Here is a 6,000-nt window from a genome sequence, read left to right as displayed (position 1 = left end):
GTAACTTCTTTTGCTTCCCCAGGTCAGGGCTACTCTGACAATTCACCCAACAAGGCAGTTTCATTGGATCTTTTTCTCATGAAAATATCTCTGTGTAGAATGGGTTATTCTTGAAGACACAAATGGGAGATCAAGTTTGGATCAAAGTTCCTTACTGCAACAACAAACAAAGAAGTATTGGTTAATCACTCCCATGGGTCTAATTCATGCAAGAATGTTGACTTTAGAATTTTTCCCATCCTGTATTTCAATCCTGGCTGTGACCTTAAGCAAGTAACTTAACCTCATTGATCCTCAGCTTTGCCCTCTGTAAAATGGGCATGCTGCCTACTTCAAAGAGAAGGTCAAGGAATTAAATGACAGAAATGCAAAGCCCTCATCACAATGCCCAGCTCAAGGAAGGCACTAGATCATTCTCCTTCCTCTGCCTCCAATCTGATCCTGCCCTTACTGTCAAATGATCATTTCCATTCTAATGGGTCTAAGGCCTTAGTTCCTTTACTGTCTATTAATAAATTTTACTGAATATTCTCATCTTAACCTTCAACAGGATACACATACATACTGAAAAGTGCTTAAACCATATTTTAACAATCTGAACAACCCATGTAAGCAGCACCGAAATCGATAAATAAAACATGTCATTCCCCTCCCTAAAAAAAGACCTCCAGTTACTTCCCTTCAAAGAGTAACCACTATCCTCACTTCCAATGCACTGGATTAGTTTGCCTGATTACATTCTTACATAAAGGAAAAACACAGTATGTCCTTACACGTATCTGGCTTCTTTCATTCAAAATTGTTTTGTAAGATTCATCCATCTCATTGTATGCCCTTGTGCTTAAGTTATTCTCATTGCTGTATCATCGTATTTCACTGTAGCATTCCATAATCTATCTCTCCTAATGATCATTCAACAGGATGTTTGTAAGCAGAGAAAATAGGTAATAAAAGCCCTTCTCTGAAGCTAAAAGTTTCAAAGTGGTGAAAGCATGTGGTGCTGAATCACACTGGACAAGGTGAGGGCCTGGCCTACGACACTGATTTAATTGACTGCTGTTCATTCCTTTCAGATTGACGAAGGTGCGTATTCTGCCCTGAACTTCAATGCCCAGGAATCAAAGAAACCAACTTCAGCCTCCTATCCCCAACAGCTACAGAAGTGGTTTATTGAGAAGTTAAAAAAAAAAAAAAAAAAAGTAGTGTTCCCTGCATTGCTGACTTATTCCAAGTTTCTCATCCCCATCGCTAGGAGATTCTTTCACTGTAAGGGAAAATGGGAAGTGTGTCTCCCCCCCCCCCCCCCCCCCCCCCCCAATGACGCACATCCTGGCTGCCGGGTCACAGCCCCTTCCTTCAGTGTCAGTAGATGAAAAGGTACATCCAGGAGGAGGTCTGGAGGAAACCCAACCTTCCTTGTCATTGAACTTTGGCAAAGCAGACCTTGGGAGAGAGTTGCCAGAAAGTCCACCCCTCCCATTTGCTGACCCTAGACCAGTTTTATTTATTTATTATAAATTTATTTATTTATTTGTTTTTTATTTTTGGCTGCGTTGGGTCTTCGTTGCTGCGCGTGGGCTTTCTCTAGTTGCAGCGAGTGGGGGCTACTCTTCTCGTTGTGGTGCGCGGGCTTCTCATTGCGGTGGCTTCTCTTGTTGTGAAGCACGGGCTCTAGGTGCGCGGGCTTCAGTAGTTGTGGCTCACGGGCTCTGGAGCACAGGCTCAGTAGTTGTGGCGCACGGGCTTAGTTGCTCCGCGTCATGTGGGATCTTCCCAGACCAGGGCTCGAACCCGTGTCCCCTGCATTGGCAGGCGGATTCTTAACCACTATGCCACCAGGGAAGCCCTAGACCAGTTTTAAACTTGCGTATTCAGAGCACACTCATTCCTTCCCATCTCAGTCCTGTCCTATTGGAGTCTAACTTGAATTTGCCATAACCTTGAGAGTTATGTCCTTATGCACTGAAATGCATGTGCCAGAAAAGAAGAGAGAGAAACAGGAAAAGGAAAAGCTTCTCCTAGCTCTTCAAAGTTCAGTATAAATCCACAGGAAAATACATATATAACCAATTTAGGACTGCAAATTCTACACCTTTGTCTACTGTCAGGATTGTCTACCTGCAGGATCAGGGCCTAAACACCTTGCTGCTTACCTAGAACACCACCTAGGCCCTTCAGAAAACTCTTCTTCAGAGAACCTACTAGAAGAAACTAAAAAACTACTTGTCTAGGTCCATAAGTAATTCCTAATAAAAAATGCAAAAAATGCAGGTACGTTTAAATAACTTTATGGGCTTTACTCCAGGAAGTGTCCAAAGAGGAAGGGGTTATTGCTTTAGGGGGCAGTTGGCACTTAACACATACAATCTGCTGGGACTTGGGAAAGGAATCAGAAAGCTACCCTTCAGAGATGATCTAAATAATTGCTAAAGAATGCACAGTTTGTGGTACTGAGTTTTTCCCCTTCCTTCTGAGACATTCTGCAATTTTAATTGTTGTAACTCCTTTCTATGTGAAAGGGGTTGTTTACTTAATTTGCTGTGTAAGCCAATCTGACTGCGTTAGGTGAAAGACGCCACCAAAACCCCTCAAGTCCCTCTGGCCAGGAGCTCCTCAAGCTTTTTATGTCAGGGGCTCCACATAGAAAATAAGAAGAAGCAGTTTTCTACATTCGTGGCCAGAAAGGGATCTCGCTCAGTTTCTAGGCACCTCAGACCAACCATCAGCACCATTCTATTCCGCGTTTCTGCCTGTACACGTTCCATCTGCCCCACTCACCTTCTCAGGAAACCTTGGCCTCTGCTAAGGTGTGTTTGGTTCTTGAGAAGCAGGAGCACCTGAAGGGGACACGACCACCCAGGCAGCTGGCCTCGTTTACAACCTAGAAAGCTGCACTGGTGCTGATGCTCCTTAGGACACAAGGGGAGGATTATAGTTCAGCTCTGGGCTTCGTGAAAGCCTCTGAAATTTGTTTTCTCCCATGGGGTCTATGAGACCCAATGTGTCAGCATAAAAAGGACGGGCAGGAGAAGGAGAGGCACGTCTACTTCCCACCCAGCCTCCTTCTGCATGGATGGAACCTCCTTGAGGCTGTTGAGAGAAAGGTTTTATTCCATATTCATTACTTGATCCAATGCTGTGTGGAACTGGCCCCCTCAAAGAGGGTTGGTTGGGAGTTCTCTGTACTCAGGTACCACTTTCAGGGTTTTTTAACCCTGACACAGACTTGTATATACCTCCCCTCATCCACGCTATTCTGTGTAATTTAATTTTGCCTGGCTAAGGCCGCTTCTGAATTATTTGTAAAATTTGCTCTATATTTATAATAAAAATTATGTATCTGGCATCAACATGCTGCCTCACAGTTGGTACTATTTTCTACAATGTTTTCTTTACAGGCAGAAGAAACAGGAATTGCTTAATAGGGAGTCAGCGTGAGCCTATTTCTAAGTCCACATGGTATCTGAACTAGCGATCAGAGAATTCGCTCAATTCATTTGCACAGCTGCTAACAAAGTGAGTCTATCTGGAGCAACAAGCCACAGCTCCAACCTGCCTGGGAGAAACTGCCTGTCTTCCTCTGGGACAGAAGATGATTTCATGAGTAGAAGATCTCCTGGCCTCTTTACTAGGGACAAATCACACTTCCCACGCAGATGGCTCCAGTGAATCAGATGCAGCGATACAGCTTTCACTCCAACAGTCTCCACGGCTTCAGGGGTATAGAAATCTCTCTAGCACCCTCCCTCCTCCTTGTACCCTGTTCCTTTCTTTCTGCCCCTCAGAGGGTCAGAGCTCTTCTAACCTGGATAACCTTCATTCCTTAATTAGCCTGTTATCTCATTTCCTTCACTTCCAAGCAATTGAAACGTGTGCTGTCTTTCTCCTTCCTCATGCCCTGGTTTCTCCTGGCCCTCTGCAGTGCTGGCTCCCTTCCCAAGACCATTGGAAGCAGCAGAAAATCAGCACCCATCTCTTGGCCAATTCAAAGGTACTTTCACTGTCCTCACATTGTTCACTTTTACCACATCTGAGACCACACACAACTTCTTCCTTCTGGACACTCTCCTCCTACCAGCCCCACCTGTGCATTGCACCCCGACCTCAGATTTCCTACTCAGACCTGCTTGTCTCGCTCCACACCACCCTCTTTCCACAGCTTCCATGACCTCTCTGCAGGGGGCCCTTCATCTATATCTCTAGCCCGTCTACTTCCCAGAACTCATGACACTCACATCCAAATACCTTCTGAAATTGCTCCCCATCTGAAGTGGCTTTCCCCCACAGGTCACTCATTCCTCTCAGTGACGCCACTGCTTCCTCAGCCCTTGCTCTTTCGTTTTCTAGATTCAATACTTCGTCGAAGCCTGTTGATTCCTTGTTTAACATCTCTCAGTTATGTCATTCTCTCCATTCCCATACACCTAAATAACCCAGGCCCTCAACACCTCTGCTGGAAATACTGCTTCCAGTACTGAATTCTAATCTTTGGTCTCTACTGAAATCTCCCTTGCACACTAGTGCCTCACTGCCTTCCTAAAAACTGGTTCACTCTCCTACCCAAGAACCTACAGTGACCTCCCCTGGTCTACCAGATAAGTTCAAATTTCTTCCTCTTTACTAATACTTCTTACTTCCTTTCCCACTACTCTCTAGTATTATTCCTCCATTCTAATTAGCTCTGTCTCCTTATCCATCCCTGATCCTCTTCCCCATACACACATAGACTTCTTAGTCCCAATAATATGCCTGAAATCAACTACCAAACAGGGCAATGTCCTTTCTCTTATCTCATGGAGCAGTTACCCACACCAGTCATCACAAGCAAAAACTCCAACCATGGGGAAGATGAGGACCCTGTAGCATTAACGTGTAAACCTCAGATTCAGGACATGACCAACCTGTGATTGAGAATCTTTTCCTGATGACAATTTATGTGTTCATGAAATCCTTATGGAGCACCTACTGTGCTACAGGTCTCAGTGTTAGACCCCATGAAAGATACAGAAATGAGAAATACAGGGTCCCTACCCCAGGGAATATAAAGCAGAAGGCAAGAGATAAGACATAAAAAATTATAATACAGAAGTAGAAATGGAAAATGCCACAAGAGAAGAGAGGGAGAAATCCAATAGGAAATATGACTACACATGAAACGACTGGGGAAATTTTAAAAACAACTGGTATTCAGACCACACCCACAGATTCCAATTAATTGGTGCGGGGTGGAACCCAGGCACTGGTAATCTTTAAACTTTCCAAGATACTTTTAATGTGTAGCCAGGATGGAGAACCTCTGCTATAAGAAGTAAGACTTAAGTGTAAAGGCAGTGGGTTTTAGTTAGGAGTATAAATCAGAATTACCTAGGGAACACTTTCACCGTTCATAAGAAGCCCATAAACCATCACTAAAGAAGCTGATACAGTATGTCTGGGGTGAGATCTGGGCTTTATATTTTGAAAAGCTCCCAGGTGATTCTCACACGTATTTTATGTTAGCAAACACCTAAAACATAGCTATGATGGATATACAAAAATAAACTCAAAATGGATTAAAGACCTAAATGTGAGACTGGATACTATAAAACTCCTAGAGGAAAACATAGGCAGAACACTCTTTGACATAAATCGCAGCAATATTTTTTTGGATCTGTCTCCTAAGGCAAAGGAAACAAAAGCAAAAATAAACAAATGGGACCTAATTAAACTTAAAAGCTTTTGCACAGCAAAGGGAACCATCGTCAGAACAAAAAGACATCCTACTGAATGGAAGAAAATATTTGCAAATGATATGACTGATAAAGTGTTAACATCCAACACATATAAACGACTTATACAATTCAACATCAAAAAAGCAAACAACGCAATTAAAAAACGGGCAGAAGAACTGAATACACATTTTTCCAAAGAGGAAACGCAGATGGCCAAAAGGCACATGAAAAGATGCTCAACATGGCTAATCATCAGAGAAATGCAAATCAAAACCACAATGAGGTATCA

The sequence above is a fragment of the Monodon monoceros genome, unplaced genomic scaffold (assembly GCF_005190385.1).
Source record: "Monodon monoceros isolate NGI ecotype Baffin Bay Population unplaced genomic scaffold, NGI_Narwhal_1 Super_Scaffold_10, whole genome shotgun sequence".
Taxonomy (NCBI): Eukaryota; Metazoa; Chordata; class Mammalia; order Artiodactyla; family Monodontidae; genus Monodon; species Monodon monoceros.
The sequence above is the reverse complement of the archived record's forward strand: the minus strand, read 5'-3'. Positions refer to the sequence as shown.